This window comes from Cervus canadensis, chromosome 4 (genome assembly GCF_019320065.1).
Source record: "Cervus canadensis isolate Bull #8, Minnesota chromosome 4, ASM1932006v1, whole genome shotgun sequence".
Taxonomy (NCBI): domain Eukaryota; kingdom Metazoa; phylum Chordata; class Mammalia; order Artiodactyla; family Cervidae; genus Cervus; species Cervus canadensis.
Genome location: NC_057389.1, coordinates 17187239 through 17209705, shown reverse-complemented (window position 1 = coordinate 17209705; position 22467 = coordinate 17187239). Strand labels below are relative to the sequence as shown.

Genomic DNA, 22467 nt, shown 5'->3' with positions numbered 1-22467 from the left:
AGTGCCTTTTACTTCTCTTACATAATGTTTCTTCCACAAATACTGTTTGTTAATGATGTTATTCATTGTGAAATAACCAAAAGGTAGTAGACAGGAGATCTTCCAATTAAAATACTACACTGAATATTCTTTATCTCTCAATTGTTTAAAAAATGAACTATAGCAAATTTCAAGGAGGTAGAGACAGCACAAATGGTCAAAAAGGTTAGAAACTTTAAGCATAAAGGATGAGACTATAAGTCATATGAGGAAGATCAAATTGCTAAAATGTGTCATGTTTTCCCAAAAGACTGTGTCTTTTGTGCATAGAAACACATTACACATACACGACACATTTCAGTGTCTTGTAATGGAACTGAGAAAGAAGGAGGCTACATTTATGGATCAGCATTTAGAAATTAAACAAGAAACGGCTGGAGATAGCACTGACAGTGGAATGCTCAAAGAATAGCATGAGAGAAGAAAACACTGCTGTCTTTTGCTTTGTCTATGCCCCTTACTTCTTCCTATGATGACTTTAATTCAAGTGTTTCTTGCAAATCTGCCTTGTCCATGCTCCTCTTCACTTGATCTTAGTGCTGAGATTTTTTTTTTTTTTTGGCAAAAACTATGCCAAAATATGCTACTGAGTTAGCAACCAAAATCATGATGTTTACTTTGGTAGATGTAGTCTACTCTGAAGCTGTACCTCATTTTATGCAGTAGATGTCTTAAAAAGTTATATGTAAATATAATTTCTGTAAATAGAATGTTTTTAAAGGAAGAAATAGGTTATCTACTTCTTCAGTGAATCTTTTAATAAAGTGAAGAGTTCTCTGGGAAAGCAAATAATCAGTCTTCAAGTGACATCACACATATGCACACATGTGCATGCACACACACACACACACAACCAGATTTTCCAGAGGTGAGGTTTACTACTATAATATGATGGACAGTATAAGTAAGGTCTCACTGAAAAGATTATTTAGAAGAATTTCTTGGCCAGCCATTCACTATTCTACTTATGGTTAGTCACCTTATTTTACAGGGTCTGAAACCAAAAGGTCATGGAATAATTTCAACAATTTATGTATAATTTACATTTTAGGGTCTGGTTTAGAATAGGGAATATCACTGTTCACAAAGTTACCTTTGAATATAAAATATCATTTTTAATATCTTTATTTCAGAAGGCAAAACTACTGTTTCCCTGCCCTCTCCCTGACATCCCCCTCCCCTGCAAAAGAATTTGTTTTTAAAGAAAAAGATAATAAATAAATTTTATGTGCTTCTTACAATAAAGGGGGAAAGGCAAAAAACCTAGAAAGATATGAAACACATTAACAGGATAACATATCTATGATACTTTCAAACTGACAAGGCTTGATTTTAAAAATTGATCTTTAACAAGAAAAAGAAATATGAGCAATTAGGAAGTAATGAAGACCCTGTCAATATAGCTATGTTGATAATAACAGGTAAGGGAATTCTTGAGAAAATCTAATATATAAAAATCAGGAGGTCTGTAATATGCATTATTGAGTCCCAGTGGGATTAACTAATGAATTTATGAGCGCACTAGTGGTTATTTTTAGAAAGCTATAAAGAATTAGAGAAATACTAGAGCATGGAAAAATACTGTGCCTTCTAAAAAGAAAGAAAACATATATTACTACTAAAATTCATTGCAAAATGAATTCCAGAGCTTCCAAGGAGAACATCATTTAAAAGAATAAATCTACCACTATTTGAACACAGAAGGGCTCCTAATGGTGACTCTGCAAGTTAGAAGGCACAAGTGTGAGACTCAGTCTTGTGGGGGTGGCGGTGGGGGTAAACAAAGTGGGGTGTTCACTGAGACTGTGTGAGGAAAATGCCAAGAGCAGCTCACTAAACATGTCACGTGGCCTGGTTAAATTACTTGTGTAAGAAGATACAGGCTAAGTCTGCTTTGATTGCTAACAACGCTGCAAACCCACTAAGGCTGAGACTGTGTTGAGACCCTAAAGGCAAGTCATCAAGCTTGACCAGAGAAAACAGGCTGAAACAAGGGCCAAAAAATCAGTGGTAGAAACTTCTGGGTCATCTGCAGCTTCTGGGAAAGCCTGTCCTTTCCTCCAGCATCTTTTCTGTATCTCTCATCTATGGAAGGGGAGTGGGTGGTGGTTTGGGCACTGGGCAGCTTAAGACTCAAGGAGACAACTTTGGGAAGCAAACTTCTTCTCAGGCAGAGTAGAGAGCCTGCAGTGGCTATGGGTCTCCAACACTAAACCGGGCAGACCTCTCTAGCACACCTCTCCTAAACAATAGAAAATGGACACATTTTAGTTGCTTTAATTGCTCATCAAACCCAGATAGGTGGTGTGGAAGTCCCATTCTTTGGTTTTCATTCTTGTCTCGTGTACTACTCATAGTGTTGTCACAAGGCCTGGCCTCCGGGAATACAGTTTCCCTGTAAAATCTGAGCCCAGGTCTGGGCAAAAGTTCTCTTTTTCTAGGTTCCCCTTGTCATTTTCAAAGGTAGTTTTACCAGATCTGTGATCTACTGTGTAGATCACAACAAACTGTGGAAAATTCTGAAAGAGATGGGAATACAACACCACCTAACCCGCCTCCTGAGAAATCTGTATGCAGATCAAGAAGCAACAGTTAGAATCAGACAAGGAACAACAGACTGGTTCTAGATCAGGAAAGGAGTACGTCAAGGCTGTATACCCTGTTTATTTAACGTATATGCAGAATACATCATGTGAAATGCCAGGCTGGATGAAGCACAAGCTGGAATCAAGATTGCAGGGAGAAATATCAATAACCTCAAATATGCAGATGACACCACCCTTATGGCAGAAAGTGAAGACAAACAAAAGAGCCTCTTGATGACAGTGAAAGAGGAGCGTGAAAAAGTTGGCTTAAAACTCAGCATTCAGAAAACTAAGATCATGGCATCCAGACCCATCACTTCATGGCAAATAGATGGGGAAACAATGGGAACTGTGAGAGACTTGGACTCCAAAATCACTGCAGATGGTGACTGCAGCCATGAAATTAAAAGATGCTTGCTCCTTGGAAGAAAAGCTATGACCAACCTAGTCAGCAAATTAAAAAGCAGAGACATTACTTTACCAACAAAGGTCCATCAAGTCAAAGCTATGGTTTTTCCAGTAGTCACATATGGATGTGAGAGTTGGACCATAAAGAAAGTTGGGCACCGAAGACTTGATGCTTTTGAACTGTGGTGTTGGCGAAGACTCTTGAGAGTCCTTTGGACTATAAGGAGATCCAGCCAGTCCATCCTAAAGGAAATCAGTCCTGAATATTCATTGGAAGGACTGATGCTGAAGCTGAAACTCCAATACTTTGGCCACCTGATGCAAAGAACTGACTCACTGGAAAAGACTCTGATGCTGGGAAAGATTGATGGCAGGAGGATAAGGGGATGACAGAGGATGAGATGGTTGGATGGCATCACCGACTCAATGGACATGAGTTTGGGTAAACTCCAGGAGTTGGTGATGGACAGGGAGGCCTGGCGTGCTGCAGTCCATGGGGTTGCAAAGAGTCAGACACGACTGAGCGACTGAACTGAACTGAACTTACCAGAGGATCGTACAAGCACAGAGCTCTAAATAAGGAATGCAAAGAATCATGAAATAGCTGTTTCCATAGGTTTTTGATCATATTTCCAACACAAGCAGCGAAGAGCTTTCTGGGTCCGCTTCTGTTCCCGAGGGCTACTGCAGGTTTCTAGGTGCCTTGCCAGGCTTCCCTGTTCTTCCAGCTTCTCTGCATTCCTCGCTAGCTACCCATGGCCTACGGCTGCCAGTCTGACTGTGTGTGTGTGTGTGTGTGTGTAAGTAACAGAGAGGTAGGGAGAAAGGGAGAGAAAGTAAGAGAAGGGAAGTAAGGGAGAGGAAAGGAGAGAGGGAATGAGAGAGAGAGAGGGTGGGGAGAGACTGAATGGATTGCAAAACACTTTATTTCTATGCAAAAGAAAATCATTTACTAGTTCAAATATCTGAGTCTTCTGTGGTCCTCTTCACTCAACCGTGGATTCTATTCTAGAGGATATATTCTGTGGGAAGTTTTTTCCATGGGTCCTGTGAGTGATTAATTTATACATTCATCCACACTGTGTGCCAGGCACTGTTTCTTTGGGCTGGGGATATGGTGGTGAGCAAGATATACAAAGACTCTGCTCTTGCAACATATATGCTGGTGGGGGATGACAAGTGATAACCAGGTATACCAAGGAACCTGATAATTTCAGAGTCAGAAGCACTGTGGAAAAAGGAAAAAAAAAAAAAAACCACAATGGTGGATGTGAAGAGAGCAAAGAGGAGAGGTGGTCGCCCATTTAAACTTGGTGGAAAAGACTTCTGACCCGAGACCAGAATGGCAAGAGGGAGCCAGATGCAGGTCTGGGGAGGATGCTGTAGGCAGGGTCCTGGGAGAACAAGGGTGGGGGGTGTGGGGAGGTGGGGTGCGGGTCACAGCGGGGACGAGCATGTCACAGTCAAGGAACTGAAGAGTGAGTGCCCGGAGCATGGAGGGTGAGGGGAAGGTGGAAGACGATTCAGAGAGGTGGGCAGCCTCCAAGCCATGTGAGGCTTCTCAGGCCACAGTGCAAGGTTTTGATTTTATTTTGAGTACAGTGGAATTAATTTAATTTTATTCCAAGTACAAGCTCTAGAGTTTCATCAAAGGAGAAATAGAATTTGCACTTAATGAGTAACTTTTTTTTTTTTTGGTAAAGACTGAATGGATTATGGGGGAGTTGGAATGATGGATTTAACCCTCCCTGATTGCATTTATCAACTCCTCCCACCTCTAGATCATTTTCCTCCTGCACACTTCAGAGTATAAAACACACCTACTGCTGGCTCACATAAAGTGAGTTATAGTAGTAGGCAACAGTAATATGCAGTCAAGAGTTGAAAGGCAGCCTAATAAAATACTTCAAAGTAGTAGCTGGATTAGAAACAGCATTTTCCTAACAACTGTGCTCTCCACTGATGCCTCTGGTTCTTGACCCTCAGGGCTGGGGTGTGTGCTGGGAAGGTATCAGGCTGGGGATGTGCTCTCACAGTCTTCCATTTCTGCAGGCCGCCCAGAGGCGACTGTGGACCTACTCTCCAGGCAGGCTTTCCCACTTTCCGTCACTTCTATGAACAGACACAGTATTCTCCTAGCGACTCCAGCCCAGCCTCTTAGTCACCTTTGATTTTGTGTTTGCTTGTTCGCTGACTCCTGATCCAATGTTACCAAATCCTCACAGTTATACCTCAGCAAAGTTTTTCCAATCTCTTTTTGCCCCTTTCCATTCCCCTGTTACCAGTCTGGATTTAATGACCTCTTATTTAGCATCCAGAAACTTCCTCCTAACTTAAACTTCATTGCGTTCACCCTCTTCTCTTCTATCTTGTACCCTGCTACCAGATGAAAAATTCTAAAGTATCGTTTGTGTCATAGACCTCTTTCTCAGCTCAAACATATCCAATTTTCTTCATAATCTTTCAAATTAAGTAGAAATTCTTCCATGTGGTTTAAAGCCCTCCATTCCCTGGATTGAGCCTTCTTTTCTAGGTTTAATCCATCAACTGTTTTTCTATAAGTATCCCCCATTCTCCCAGGCCCAGGTCAACTGACAATTTTTAAACCTTTTCAAAATCTCACTGTCTGGGCATCTGTGATTCTGAAGTCCAGTCAGAGAAGAGATTGATTACCATTGTGAAGTTTTTGAAGGCAGGGGTCAAACTTTACTCATCTTCAACAAAGATGGATCAATGTACCCTATATTGAAGTGTATACCAGCTTTTAGAGCCTAGAAATAAAATCCTCTAACAGTAATAGCGGTTGGATACTCTATAACCAAAACTGAAGGAGTAGAGTGTTTTTCTTGCTCTCTCCTACAAACTGATGAGGTAGGTACAGGTGACCCAGAGCCCATTAGTAACCAGCTGCTAAGTGCAGAGTATCTTGTAGTTCTAGTTAGCTAAAATGCTGTCCTTCTCTAGTACATACAACTTACTAGCATCAGACGACGTTTAGGACAGTGTCAGAACTGAGAATTTGCAGAGTCAAACTTTAACCATTCAAGCGCTTGCATTCCCAAGATGTAGTGGACTCGGTTCAAATTTAGATGCAGATAGAAATGTATCAAATATAAGATAGTAAAGACATGGGAAGAACCCAAGATAAAATTTCATCTAACAGCTCCATTTCACAAGTGAGAAATCTAAAGTCCAGAGCAGCTGTGACAGGCCATGGCTATTCAGACACTTTGCTGAAATATAGTTAATATTTATAAATTGATTAAGCATTGTAATAAAACATTTTCAGAAGATATGTCTTATTACTTTCAGATCCAGTTCAATATTTACTTCCTCTAATAAGACTTCCTTGATTAACCTTACCCCACACCAACCACTTCCTTTCTTCATGTTTCAGTATTTTGTGTAGGCGGGCTGCTGTCTGTGGGGTCGCACAGAGTTGGACACGACTGAAGTGACTTAGCAGCAGCAGCAGCATATACTATATTATCATATACTTACTTTGCTTAACTAGCCATTTCATGTATGAAAATACCTTGTTTTATCTCCTAATCCTTTGAGGGTAATGCCTCAAAACTTTTTATTCCAGAAATCACAGCTGAGGCTTAATAGATATGTGTTGTATAAAAACCTTTCCAGAACAGAATTCACCAGAAACCTGATACTGATTAAATGCTATTAAGGCATAATAAAACACAAATCCATAGATGTTGTCTATGGTTTTTGCACTATTTTGATGATGGTTCTTATTTTGAAATAAAGGAAATGGGGAAAAAAAAGAGAAAGGAAATGGAAGCATACGGAAGATCACAGCAATAAAAACTGGTGACTTTACAAAGCAAAGTTCTAGTGGTTCTCTGAGTACATACGTGAACCAGAAGAACCTCTGTATCTACAGCATCGTTTTATATTGTTTTGTCAGGCTCTCAAAAGAACAGACCTCTGCGGTGCAGCCAATAGGAAGAGGAGGTGAAGGAAAGATGGTAAAGTAGCCACTGCCCCAGTCACTTAATGATTTGGAATTGTACTAAGCCTATATACACATTGTAGATATACCTACAGTGTTGAATCCTGTAATCAATCGGTGACTGTTATACATCTTGACATTTATTTAGATCATCTTTAAAGTCTCTTAATGAAGGTTTATCAGTTTCTCCATAGAGGATTTGCATTTCATTTTTTTGGATTCATTCATTTATAATTACACTTTTTATTTTAGATAATTATAGATTCATATGCAGTTGTTAAGAAATAACACAAATGGGTCCTGTGTCCTGTGTATGATTCCTGTTACAGCAACACCTTATAGAACCGTAGTTTAATGTGACAACTAGGATATTAACATGCTACAGTTAATCTATAGAACCTTCCATCACCACAGAGATCACTCATGTTTCACTTTATAGCCACATCCACCTTCCTTCCAGCCTTTCCTTAACCTCTGGCAACCACTAATCTGTTCTTCATTTCTAGAATTTGGTCATTTGAAGAATATTATATAAATGAATCATGCAGTACGTAATCTCATGGGACTGGCTTTTATCATTCAGCTTAATTCTCTGGAGATTTAGCTAGGTTGTTGTATGAATCAATAGTTTGTTTCTTTTTATTGCTGAGTAGTGTTCCATGATATGGATGTACCACAGTTTAACCATTCCCATTTCAAAGGATATCTGGGTTGTTTTCAGTTTTTTGGCTATTATAAATAAAGCTGCTCTAAATAGTCATGTATGAATTTTTCTGTGACATAATCTTCATTTCTCTGGGATAAATGCCCAAGAATACAACTGCTGTGCTGTATATTACTTGCATGTTTTGTTTTGCAAGAAACCCCCTCACTGTTCTCCATAGTTACCACAGTTTTACAGTCCTTCCAGCAACGTGTGAGTGATCTAGTTTTCTTTGTATCTTTGCCAGTGATGTATTAAAATCAGAGAGTCTGATTCTTCCCACTTTATTCTTCTTCTTCAAAGTTGTTTGGAGTATTCTAGTTCCTTTGCCCTTTTATATAAATTTTAGAATAAAGTCATGTATATCTACTGTACAGTAATGATTTATTTGACCTTGCCTCAAAAGGTTTCAGCTGTACCTCTGGAGTATCTGGAGATTAAAGTCAGCAATGCAGGTGGTCAACCATGTCAATATGAGCTGAGTCCCAATAAAAATTCTGGACACCATGGTTCAAGTGAGTTTCCCAAGTCTGCACTATTCTATGTGTATTCTTACACACTGTTGCTGGGAAAAGATAGCCCTAGCCAAGACTCGATTGGAAGAGGACAAATGGAAATTCATCCTTGGAACTTTCCTGGACTCTGCCCTATGTACTTTTCCCTGGCTAATTTTAATCTACACCCTTTTACTGTACTAGATTTATAACAGCCTCCAGTGAGCACTCTGCGTGCTTCTGGCACAAGACGAAACCTGAAGATGGCTTAGTGACGCCTACTTGTGGTTGGTATCAGAAGTGAGGGTGGTCTTGGAACCTCAAAGGGTTGTATCTACAAAAAAATCTTGCTGGGATTTTGACAAGAATTATGTTAAACTTCTGTTATCAATCTGGGGAGAAAAGACAAGTTTACTGTGTCGAGTGAATTTTTTTTTAGTATGACATGTTTTTGATGCTACCATAAACAGATCTTTAACTGCTTGTTGTTGGTATATAAAAATACAATTGATTTTTGTATAATTATTTTGTGTCTAGAAAATTTCCTAAACTACCCTTGTCATCCTAAAAATTTATCTGTAGATTTTGAATTTTCTAATTAAACAATCATATCTGAATAATTTCTGCTTTTTCTTTGTAATTCTTAGAGCTTTCATTTCTTCTAGTTGTAAATTTAAGGAAACTGTGAACTATAAGCAAAATAGCCTCCAAATGTACTCATAACATTAACTAATAGAGACAAGTGAAATATCACGTAAAGCAAATTATTGTGAATAACATAAACCTGGCATAAAATTATTACATTGTCTACTTTGATTTTGTGATGATGCACTTTAAAAGAAAAAAAGGAAGAAAACGTTTTGTCAGGTAATGGCATCTAGTTGCTCACTACTGGTCATGAAAGTTCCCGGTCACCTTATGACATGCAGCTTCTGGAGGGTCACTTAAGCTCCTAACACTGGGATGTCTTTTCAATTTAAGTTAAGTCTAGAATTTGCCCTCACCTGTCTGATACTACTTTAATTTTATTCTCAGTTCTTTCCCCCAAGGCATTTTCTCTCTGAATGTCCTTTTCTTAAAAAAAAAAAAAAATCACATAATGCAACTGCCTTCTACATGAGAAGAATCCTTAAAGGATCCTGAACTTATTTACACAACACTATCAATACATATAGAATATCTCCCATTAAGATAAAAATGCATTGATTTTAAATGACATATATATTCTCAAATATGTCATGTAATAAAATTCCTATTATTCCTAGTTTAGAAAATGATGTGGGCATGTATTAGATAGGACTGGTTACTTCAATACCAGATAATATTTTAGAGTATCAGTCCTTAAGTTCCACTAAGGACTGAGTTATGATAAAAACTGAATAGAAACAGATACAGTTAAATAATTATTAGGAAGGGTTATGAAAAGTATTTATAATTATAATCCTTACTGCATCTGTACTAAACTTTATCCTAAAAAAACATTTCAAAATTCTAATTGGACTTATACAGGCTTTTCTGCAACTGTCCAGAAGACTTACAGGCGGAAATCTTTCATTATTGCTCAAGAAATTAAATTTTCCTCTCTGGAATTAAATTTACTTCTGGGTTTGTAAACAGTTGCAGTCCTGGGGTATGAGATATTGCAATGGATGTAAAGTAGATTTTACATGTGTTACAAAATTTGACAAATACATATTGTTCCTACTTCTTTGCTTTGTACCCTGGTTCTAAGCAACATTTTAAAGTTAATTATAGGGTCATAAAGGTCTCTTTTTTCCCCCAAATGTTTTAAAATCATTGTTACAATTATTACTTAGATCTTGTTAAAGTGGCAATAGATGGGAATTACCCACCCAAAGAATCTCAACTGTATCCTTTGGGCATCACTGAACGTGAATGGCATCTATTATTTTATTTCTTTTCCACAGAGAAAATTTAAAAAGTCACACTGATGGGGAAGTTTGTGAATCCACTGAGAAGGTTAACTAAGGTGGAGGATTAATCTGTACAGTGAGACATGAAGATGTTGGTTACTGACAATAAGATGTCCTCAGTTAGTCAGATTTCAGTGTTTGGGGGCACAACAATGTATATGTATTAGTAGAATCATAAGTTGTTAAAAACTTTCCTACAAAAAATAAAGGAAGACCTGTATCATTAAGACAAAAGTACTTCAAGAATCTCTAATAAAGAATGCTATAACCCACTGACTAGAAAAAAATATATTTACAAAATATAAGAAATGGGGCTAAAAGTGTATCTCTACAGTGATTTAATCTGTACAGTGAAAACTTTAATAATATTATATTAAGTAAAAATATAGTAGTTACTTCTGCTTATCTGTTTAATACTTATTCATATATTTCATTGAAAAAGCATTTAAGATGACATATATACATTATAGTAGGACAAAAGAGAAATAAGTGAAAAATAGTAGAGAAATAGCAGAGAGGCAGGGATAGGGTAAGATGAACACATAAGGATGACTAATATGTAATTGCCAGATGATGGTCAAAAATTTGACTGAGCTTTCTATTGACAGATACAAAGAGGGCAACAGAGTTGATGATAATTCACTGCCTCGAGGTGGTAAAAGCAAACCAGTTGTGCAGAACAGTTGTTTTTAATTACGGCATCCTTAATGCAGGCTTATGGCACACCACTAAAGAGCAACCTGGGGGAAGTAAAGCCAAGTGGACATCAGTGTAATGACTTTTAGGTGGCCTGAGAGTCAGGTGCTCAAAAGATAAAATGACACACATCTAACGGAATGGATGATCTATATATTCTTTAGAGAATCATATTTTTTGAAGATAATTGTATTATTATATTATTCAGACAACTACTTTATTTATTTTTTTCAGACAACTACTTTAGAACTGTGGTGTTGGAGAAGACTCTTGAGAGCCCCTTGGACTGCAAGGGGATCAAACCAGTCCATCCTAAAGGAAATCAGTCCTAATATTCATTGGAAGGACTGATGCCAAAGCTGAAACTCCAATACTTTGGTTAATTGATGCGAGGAGTCAACTCATTGGAAAAGAACCGGATGCTGGGAAAGATTGAAGGCGGGAAGAGAAGGGGACGACACAGGATGAGATGGTTGGATGGCATCACTGACTCAATGGACATGAGGTTGAGCAAGCTCTGGCAGTTGGTGATGGACAGGGAGGCCTGGCATGCTGCAGTCCATGGGGTCACAAAGAGTCAGACACGACTGAGCGACTGAACTGAACTGATCAAAGAGGAATGAGATTGAAACACATGAATGGTCCAACAACAACAACAAAATTGCCCAAACTGGAAAGCATTTTTCTTCCTGATCAGTAACCAGTATACTGCAGGCAAGAAAGAATACAAACAGATCTGGTTTCTTCGGTGTGTATGCCCAGAAGTGGGATTGCTGGGTCATATGGTAGTTCTATTTCCAGTTTTTTAAGAAATCGCCACACTGTTTTCCATAGCGGCTGTACTAGTTTGCATTCCCACCAACAGTGTAAGAGGGTTCCCTTTTCTCCACACCCTCTCCAGCATTTATTGCTTGTAGACTTTTGGATAGCAGCCATCCTGACTGGCGTGTAATGATACCTCATTGTGGTTTTGATTTGCATTTTCTCTGATAATGAGTGATGTTGAGCATCTTTTCATGTGTTTGTTAGCCATGTGTATGTCTTCTTTGGAGAAATGTCAGTTTAGTTCTTTGGCCCATTTTTTGATTGGGTCATTTATTTTTCTGGAATTGAGCTGCAGGAGTTGCTTGTATATTTTTGAGATTAATCCTTTGTCTGTTGCTTCATTTGCTATTATTTTCTTCCAATCTGAGGGCTGTCTTTTCACCTTACTTATAGTTTCCTTTGTAGTGCAAAAGCTTTTAAGTTTCATTAGGTCCCATTTGTTTAGTTTTGCTTTTATTTCCAATATTCTGGGAGGTGGGTCATAAAGGATCCTGCTGTGATTTAAGTTGGAGAGTGTTTTGCCTATGTTCTCCTCTAGGAGTTTTATAGTTTCTGGTCTTACATTTAGATCTTTAACCCATTTTGAGTTTATTTTTGTGTATGGTGTTAGAAAGTGGTACATATACACCATGGAATATTACTCAGCCGTTAAAAAGAATTCATTTGAATCAGTCCTAATGAGATGGATGAAACTGGAGCCCCTTATACAGAGTGAAGCCAGAAAGATAAAGAACATTACAGCATACTAACACATATATATGGAATTTAGAAAGATGGTAACGATAACCCTATATGCAAAACAGAAAAAGAGACACAGAAATACAGAACAGACTTTTGAACTCTGTGGGAGAAGGTGAGGGTGGGATATTTCAAAAGAACAGCATGTATACTATCTATGGTGAAACAGATCACCAGCCCAGGTGGGATGCATGAGACAAGTGCTCGGGCCTGGTGCACTGGGAAGACCCAGAGGAATCGGGTGGAGAGGGAGGTGGGAGGGGGGATCGGGATGGGGAATACGTGTAAATCTATGGCTGATTCATATCAATGTATGACAAAAAAAACAAAAAAAAAAGAATACAAAGATTAAATGCATTTTTCTATTTAGTTTTTGTAGGCTTTTCTTTCTCCCTTCATTCCCTCATTAAGTTCATCTTTTAAAGCCAGATAAAAACCTGCTGTAAGATCCACATTTCCTGATTATGTTTCTAAAGATGGGCATTAAATACAGAAGTTTTGCACAGTAGTTGTGTCCCCAAATAAAATGATGACCCATGCCACAGTGACCTGATATGGACACAGTTAATGGAATATAGAAAAAACTATTACTGTCATAGGTTAGCATGATACTTCTACGAAATCTGCATTTTCCTTTTTTATATCCATATTATTATTATTATTATTTTTGTTAAAACAGCACTTTGAATGTGTTTTGAGTGTGGGAAGATCAGTGTTTGTTCTCAGCTGACAAAAGATGCCAATTTTCCATAAGCCACAAATACAAATGAACTTTAGATGGCCAATCAATAGGTCATTTCCTAAACATCAGGTTTCTGTGTAGGCATTCCAGATCCAGTATTTTTAAAAAGAAGAACATTTTTTCCCCCCAACACAGCACAATAAGCTTTTTGCAGACTTTCACACAGAAAGCAACATTTTCAATTTTATATAACTCACAACTCTTCCTGACACAAAGGAACAGCCAAAAAGATGAGGGATAGCATGGGTCTCAGTGAAATATGGGAACTGTAAAACTCTTGTTTCTTATCTTTAAAAGTGAAATAGAGAAAATGCTGAGAATCTGGGATGATGCAAGCCTAAGACACTGACATGTAGAATCTAACATAATTATTAGAGAACATGTTTTGAAATTTTGGGAATGATCTTTGCCTGAATTTTAAACTTACATTTTCTACATGTAAGTCAGAACATTACATGTGCTTTATCACTGATGATATTTCACACTTTAAGAATTGCACTTGACCAAAATATAGCAGTTCAAGATTTATCACCAGAGAGGAAATACCTGATTTAGAAAAGTGAATCTTTTACAAACTAAAATTACAGCTGAAGAAAGCAGTTCCTGTAAAAAGAATTTCATTAGAAAGTGAGTTTCTTAAGAAACTGAGACATAGCTCTGGACTTGACGCTATTTTCTCATGCTACACAGTGCAGAAAACAGTCTCATGGATGGTAGGGCGCATAATTATATATTTAAAAAGAATATTATGTACTTAAACTTTAGAATAACTGTTATGTTTGTTTTATCCTTTACTCTGTGTACTTCTGTGTACACTCATATATGTGTACACACATTATTTTTTCTCAATTATCTGGGTGGGTCACAAATGTCATACCCTTTAGAATATATTTCCTAACAATGAAGAACTTCTCTTATGTAACTACAGTAATCAAATTCAGAAGTGTTTACACTTGTACGATACTCTTTTATCTTCCCATTTGAATGCCGATTTTGCCAGTTATCCTTATGGCATTTTTACTTTCTAATACAAAATCCAAGCCAGGGACTTCCCTCGTGGTCCAGTGCTTAAGATTCTGCATTTGCCATGCAGGGGGCGCAGGTTCCATCCCTTGTCAGGGAACTAAGATCCCACAATACTGTGTGGCGTGGCCAAAAAAATAAAACACTAAAAAAAAAAAATTCAATCTAGGATCACATAGGGAAATCTATTAAGATTTAGTAATTATTAATCCTTGTTTTCATACATTTTTGTAGATGTTTAAAAGATAACTTTATTTTGTATCTTTTACAAGGTAGTTTTATAAGGTAAAGAAGCTTGCCTGCAATGCGGGAGACCCAGGCTTGATCCCTAGGTGGGGAAGATCCCCTGGAGAAGGGAATGGCAACCCACTCCAGTATTCCGGCCTGGAGAATCCCATGGACAGGGCAGCCTGGCGGGCTACAGTCTGTGGGGTCGCAAAGAGTTGGACATGACTGAGCGACTGACACATTCAAGGCTGAAACTTTGGAATGACAACACTGATTTTAACATTAGCTTCTATGACATTTCTAGTAAAATATCTTAGTAAATAGTAAAACATAAGAAAATGATTAAAATATTCCAATTTAAGCTTACATATCTATCGGTAAATAACAGATATCCATTTGATTGTATTTTTAAAAGAAGTTTGCAATCCAGGAAAGAAGAAAACTTCTATCTCAATGCCTGCCTTCCTGTCATTTTCTTGTTAGACCTTGGAAGGTAATCTGAATTATAATTAAAATCAGTCAAGTTCTCAACTTGCTAGAAGCTCCAGTAAAAGATTTGATGAAGAGGCGATTGAAATCAGTGACAAAAGTGAAGTTTCTAAAATATTTGAGGCTTATATTTAACTATGATAATTTTCTTCCATACCCATTAGAGAATGTAGAATTAACTGCATACATTGTTGCTGATGGCTTAGAAATAGTTTACACAGCTGAACTGAGGGACTTAAAATTTAAAATCTATTTCTGACTAGTCTATCAATATGCATGAAATTCTGGATAAGCTGTTTAACTTTGATTTGTCTCAATTTATCTATTCCTAAAAGCAGAAAGAGTATTGTTTACCGTATAGATATACTACTAGGATTTTATTAGACAGTTAACCTAGTGAAGTCATAATATTAAATGAATTGAAGAAGCACAAATATTATTATAAACAGGAATCATAAACAAAGAATTTGCTTAGGACAACAAAGAAAGAATATAACGTTCAACCTATGATTGCTACAGAGAAAAAGAAGAAAACAGATAAGAAAAAGGAAAAAAATTAAAATCATTAATAATTCCACCATTCAGAAATAACCTGAAATCTATTTTTTCAGATACTGTTTTCCCTATGCAAAACATACTTGTTTACAAAAATGCAATACTTTAATAAGAGATATACTAACCACAGGTTGATGCAATTACATTTAAACATACTATACTGAAAATTCTTGTTCTGATAATCAGGTAACCCTTCCACTGGTAGCAATAATCAACTCTGGACAAAACATAACATACAAGTATTTGACGGCTCTGGAAAGCAACCAGAAGCAGGTATAAACTGGAGGAGATTAAACCCTTCAAAGCAGGGATCTGCGCTGGGTGGCTCTTAACTTGAGAGAATTCTCCTTTCTACATGGTGCCAGGTGGCTAGAATCCAAGCAAAAGACTGTAATTATGGGCTCAAAGTGTCAGAAGATGGAATTCTAGGATGCCAGAACAGCTGGAAACTAGGAAGGAAAATTCCTGAAAAATGTAGCCAACCACAGGGGGGGAAAGTTTCAAATACGTGTAAATTCCTTTCAAGTTTTTAGATGAATTTTGAACTATGTTTGCATGAAGAAGACTCCAAGGAATTAGAAGAAGGCTATGGACGGAAAGCTGAAACAGTTGAGTAGAGATTTAAGCAGCTGTCCACCACGGGAGAGACAGTTTAGAGTTTGAATCCTATCAAATTATAGAGGCTGGATAAATGCTGTGGGCTTTTCCATTGAAACCCATTTACCTTACCCATTTACCTTAGGAGTAAAAGGTGATGTCCCACCTTTGGGTGGTTTTTGTTTGTTTGTTTTTTTTGTTTTAGTCCCTCAGTCCTGTCTGATTCTTTGTGATTCCATGGACTTTAGCCTGCCAGGCTCCTCTGTCCATGGAATTCTCCAGGCAAGAATACTGGAGTGGGTAGCCATGCCCTTCTAAAGGGGATTGTCCAGACCCAGGGATTGAATCCAGGTCTCTTGCATTGCAGGCAGATTCTTTACCATCTGAGCCACAAGGGAAGCCCATATGAAATTTGGAACAGGTTAAAAAAAATCTACGGAAATATAAATTAAAATGGGCATGGCAATGCAGGAGACACAAGAGACATGGGTTTGATCCCTGGGCTGGGAAGACCCCCTGGAGTAGGAAATGGCACTGCACTCCGGAATTCTTGCCTGAAAAATTCCTTGGAGAGAGAAGCCTGATGGGCTACAGTAAACGGGGTCACAAGGAGTCAGACACGACTGAACACATACTAGCAACTGAGCTAATTAAGTCTATATCAGTTCTGGTCTTCTTCTACAGTCCTCAATGATATAAAGTTTAGGACAAGAATATGTCTATAATAATTAGATGGTGTTTGGTAACTACCTCAAATATATAAACTCATCTAATAAATCGCAGAGACCTCAGTCAAGTGTTACTGCTAACAAGATTACAGAATCACCTTATCTGCCTTAAGATGGTAACATTTTAATTATGCGTTCTTGGTGACTCTTTAAGCATGGAACTTATCATATCAACATGGTGCTGGGTTCAACATCTACAGGAAACAGTTCTGGTCTTTATGAACTTGTCGATGATAAAGACAGAGTAAGAGCACTTTATCATTAAAGGATTTGCAAAGCTTCCAGAGAATGTTAAAAATTATAGTCCCAAAAGGACAGTTCAGTAAAAATTCACCAACCCTTTTTATTACATAGACTACTAATATGAGTCATTACATCCCAAGGCAGCAGAACTAATGGGCATATAATAATAATTTAAACTCTATGCCATTTTAACAAAATACATGACAATGAAGTAACAAAAACAGGCAATGCACATTATGTTTTCCAAGGAGAAAAAGAGACAAAACAGTATTTTTTATTTGAGTTGATCCAGAAGTATTTGACGTTCAAATAAATCTGGGTACCAAGCTATTCTTACTCAAAAGAAGTTTTACATGACTCAAGTAATTGAGGATCCTGGTCTGACAGAGCTAAATGAATTAACATTCTTTATTCTCCTCTTGGTTTTAGAAGAGGAAGAAATGGGAAGAAAAATAGTTCTGTCATTGGCTTTTCCTCCAAGTTGAAATGCTTACTCCATTAGGTTAAAATCACTGACTTATACTTATTTTTAATAATCAAGGTAATACTTCTCAGTAACACAGAATAAATCCAACCATCTACTAGGGTATAGTTTCTCACTTGAAAAAATGACCTGCATTTCTGTTATCTTTTGTCACAGCCCCAACTGTGGTCAAAGTTAGGAAAACATTACATGGAAAAATCTTTAGGAAATTGGTTGAACCCATTTAGGAAAGTTATCAGATCGACTGTGTGTTTACAACTTTACATGTTTTATGGTGAAGATGGTGCTCCACGTCTTTTGGTACAAACTGGCATTATGATTATTGCTTTTATTAATTAACACTCAATCTTTCTAAAAGTTCATTCCATGGACCTCTGGCTTTGTGGGACATCAACAGGGCTACTGATTTAAGGTTCTGTTAAAAGTTCTGGAAGGCTCCTTACAGCAGCTTTTCTCAGAGGCATTAATGTGCCCTGTGACACAGACAAGGAGGATTTCAGGGTGTACCATCTCCCAAACATATCTGACCAATGTGTTTCTCTGGGCAGAGTTGTGTGGATTTGGTTTCACAGAACACACTTTGGAATACTTTGGTCTAGAGGAACTATAGATGTGAACTAGAGTTGTAGCAGGGTGAAAAAGAGGAGAGACTAAAAGAAACAGCAAATATTGCTGAACTCACTTATCTTAGTGCTAGTTTCCTTTAACGTAAAATGCTATTTGCCAGCTGTAGTCCTGAGCAAGTTCTTTAAATCCTCTTTCTTAAAAAAAAAAAAAATCCTCTTTCTTTTTTAATCCATAAACATGGGACTAAATAGCAACAATACATTCACTGCAGTTTGTGATGAGAACTTAGGTTCATGTACATAAAATGCAAGGACAGTGCCCGGCACATGACACTCCTTGAAAAATAAGACTGACTGTTACTGAGTGTTTTGATGTGACTTACATGAACTGGGCTTCCCTTTGTGGCTCAGCTGGTAAAGAATTCACCTGCAAGGCGGGAAACCAGGGTTTGATCCCTGGCTTGGGAACATCCCCTGGAGAAGGGAAAGGCTGCCCACTCCAGTATTCTGGCCTGGAGAATTCCATGGACTGTATAGTCCATGGGGTCGCAAAGAGTCGGACACGACTGAGCGACTTTCACTTCGCATGAACTGGATGCTTTTTAAAAAAAATTTTATTTTTAATTGGAGGAGAATTACTATACAGTATAGTGATGGTTTCTGCCATACATCAACATGAATCAACCACAGGCATATACATGTCCCCTCTTTCTTAAACCTCCCTCCCTACCCCATGCCTCTAGGTTGTCAGAGAACACCGGCTTTGGGTTCCCTGCACCATACAGCAAATTGCCACTGCCCATCTATTTCACATGTGATAATATATACGTTTCAGTATTACTCTCTCAAGTCTTCCCATCCTCTCCCTCTCCCATGGGGACCAAAAGTCTTTCTTTTGGTCTTAAAGAAAAAGACATTCATTCTATCCCACTCTCATACTTTCACAAAGTTTATTTGCAACTGAAAGATTCTCAGAAGATCTGCTCATAATAAGCCTGTTTACCTTTACTGAACTCAGCATGAAGATTTGATGAAGAAACCTGTCATCAATGGAAGCATCTTGGCACTACTGGTTCCACAGAAAAATGCCATTTTTTGGTATAGCACTTGATAACTTCTGGTTTATCTTCATATGCATTATCAGATTCTGTCCTTATAACAATCTAGTGAGCTTAGTAATACAGAAGTCAACATTCTTAAGTCACAGAAATGAAAACTGAGGCCCAGAGGGGTTATATTATAAACTGCCCAAAGTAAAAAAATTGGCAAGTGGGCAGTGTCTGGACTCAAACTTGTGTTTTTGACTTTAGTGTCAGTATGCTGAGTATCTGAATGAATAAGTGACTCCGATTTTACATTTCAAAATAATTCAGTTCAGTTAACATGGATTGAGTTGCTCCTATATGCTATATACACTATGCTAGGTGTGAGGATGTACAAATTAGACATGTTGGTCTTTGTCCTTGAGAAGCTTATCATTTAGTTGTATTCAGAAAAACTAAAAACAAAAAACAAAAAACAGGGAGGAAAAAAGAAAACTGGTGATTCTGAGTAGTTTTCTATGTAATGACCTTGAATGCTTCTCAGCATCTGCTTCCCCAAAGGCCACCAGAAGAGAGTTTAAGGTGACCATAGACAGGGCTTTGTGTAAGAGAGAAAAATCTGGAGAACTTCCCCTGTGATGAAGCTTGTGGTCCTCTCTCTGCCTCTTCATAGTCACTAGTATTCTACCACACGGTAATGGAGAATGCTGAGGAAGCATTTGCTGTGATTTCTATAACTCTGGCTTGAAATACCTTCCTTTCTTTGTGCCTATTCTTCCTTCCACAACAGATCACAGAAATGCATTTTGTACTTTAGAATGCTTGGTTGTGAGACAATCACACTAAAATGTATTTTTCCTCTCTTTGATGTCTTTATGTTTCTATTACATTATCCTCGTTCCTTTCGGCATGCTCATCCTTCCTGAACTTTATTACTTATCTCAGCTATACCCTGATTGTTAATACCTGTTTGCTCATAGAATTACTTGAACACACCCTTGGCATAAGAACCCTCCATTTTTTTTAAAAAAAAATCAAATCCCTCCTTGATAACTGCAAAACTTTTATCATCATCACTTTGCTGTTTGGAAACTGTCCTTTCAAAAATCACTGATTAGTTTTCTAACTGAATGTAAGATCCATTCTTTTCTGTTCTAAAATGTGAGATCCACTTTTTCTGTTCTAGCTTTCCGTTGCTAAAAGACACTGTTAATTACTTTCTCACTGACCTGTTAGCCATAGCTTCAGATTTAATCCTATCATCTCTCTGACTCCTTCCTTCTGTGTCTGCCTCCTCCTGAAAATATCTACTTGTAACTATAGTGTTCTGGAGAACATAACGGACTTGTAGATATAACCCCTGGGTGAAATGTCTAATTCTAACATCCTAGCTTTATGATTTTGTGTGGATCACCCTGCTGAGCCTCAGCTTGTTCATGTATAAAATGCAGATAATCATGGTACCTGTTTCACAGCATTGTTCTTGATGGCTCTATGAGATGTTATGTGTGAAAGCATTTTATACATTTTAAAGTAAGATCCAAACAGAAATATTATCTGCCAGTTTCAGATAAGATGAGATATTTGTGTTCTTTACTCTCTAGATACATTCCCTCTAAGAGCTTACTTTTCAGTTATATTATCATTTGCATAAAAATGACTATGTATATATATAAGTGCAGACTGGCTTGAGCCAATTTATAGGACAGATTTATAGTTAGAATATATTAGCGATGGAAAACTTAATGCTTTGCCTCATATCTATCCATTTCCCTCACTTTTCTTACAATGTTCACTGACTCTATCATTCTAAGTATTTGAGTCTTTAAATCTGGTATCTTCTTCAAATATTCTCGACTTGATATCTATAGTGGACACTTGAGATTGCTTTTTTTTTTTTTTTTTTTTTTGCTGCCCAGCATCTGGTTCTTCTTCCACGCCTTGGGGAAAACCACAGTGTGTAAGTATTGAGGGGGTTTAGGTGGGAAGTATCACCTTTTCCCACCAGTTACCAGCGTACGATGGAAGGTGCAGGAAATGTGGTTGGACAAGTGTCTTTTCCTCACTTCTGGAGAAAACAACTCAGTCAGTGACGTCACACTACTCTGCGGTACAAAGAGAACGGGGCGTCCCAGTGGTGGCGCTAGTGGTAAAGAACCCTCTTGCCAACGCAGGAGACATAAGAGATGTGGGTTCGATCCCAGGCTCGGGAAGATCCCTTAGAGGAGGGCATGGCGACCCACCCCAGTATTCTTGCCTGGAGAATCTCATGGACAATGGAGCCTGCCGAGCTAAAATCCATGGGGTCGCAGAGCTGGACATGACTGAATCGACTTAGCATGCACGCATGCCCAAAGAGAGCATGTTGTTTTCAAATAGTTTAGTGAAGGGCGGTAGCAGCAGCAGGACTAGCAGGCTAGCATCTCTGCTCCTTTATTTCCTGCCCAGTCACTCCCAGTCTTTTACCCTGTTAAATGTATATCACAACAGTAACATCTGAAATAATCATTATTTTTTTTCTTTATTTACTAGCTAGTTTCTTGGCTTTTACATTGACTGTCCATCTGCCTTGAGTGACATGCAAGCTCCTTCAAGGCAGGGGCTTTGCTGTGTGCCCTGCGGTATCCATCCCAGCACCTAGAGCAGGGTCAGGCACAGCTCAGAAGTGCAACAAACATCTGCTGATTGAACGCTGCTGCTGCTGCTAAGTCGCTTCAGTCGTGTCTGACTCTGTGCGACCCCACAGACGGCAGCCCACCAGGCTCCCCCGTCCCTGGGATTCCCCAGGCAAGAACACTGGAGTGGGTTGCCATTTCCTTCTCCAATGCAGGAAAGTGAAAAGTGAGAGTGAAGTCGCTCAGTCGTGTCTGACTCTTAGCGACCCCATGGACTGCAGCCCACCAGGCTTCTCAGTCCATGGGATTCTCCAGGCAAGAGCACTGGAGTGGGGTGCCATCGCCTTCTCTGCTGATTGAATGACTGACTGGTAAAGTCTTCTGAGTAGTGGGAGTTCAGTAACGGTGAATTTTAAAAAATGAGATACAGCTATTTTCTGAGCTAAGTACTTAACTTCAAATGTTTTCTTTTCCAGAGAAAGAAATATACTATTATGAAAAAATAAAAAAAAAATCTTTAAATGCTTTTTGAAAAATGTAGATGCAAAGTTCCAAATACTAAAAATGACAAGATAATGCAGGTTTTGCTTCTAACCTGCTGATAAGCCTGTTAGTCTCAGTAACCCAATCATTCCAGTAAAATGATCATAAAAAATACGATTGTTAAAAGCTTCTGAAAGTATAAGAAACATAATTTTTACTGTGTACTTGGTTAAAAACGGAATTCAATACCACTTTATAGCTTCTGTATTAACAAGGGTTCTC

The 22467-nt window shown here is 38.1% G+C and overlaps 1 protein-coding gene and 1 long non-coding RNA gene across 4 annotated transcripts in view; one reads left to right on the top strand and one right to left on the bottom strand.

Annotated features, from left to right (window-relative positions):
• Positions 1 to 22467, bottom strand: part of FAM172A (family with sequence similarity 172 member A) — a 395725-nt gene that overhangs the window by 7466 nt on the left and 365792 nt on the right. The gene's annotated exons all lie outside the window — the stretch shown is intronic.
• LOC122439535 lies at positions 6954 to 11118 on the top strand. The gene is made up of 3 exons (XR_006268911.1): positions 6954 to 7015; positions 8109 to 8217; positions 11061 to 11118. It is a non-coding gene; the product is annotated as an uncharacterized LOC122439535 (long non-coding RNA).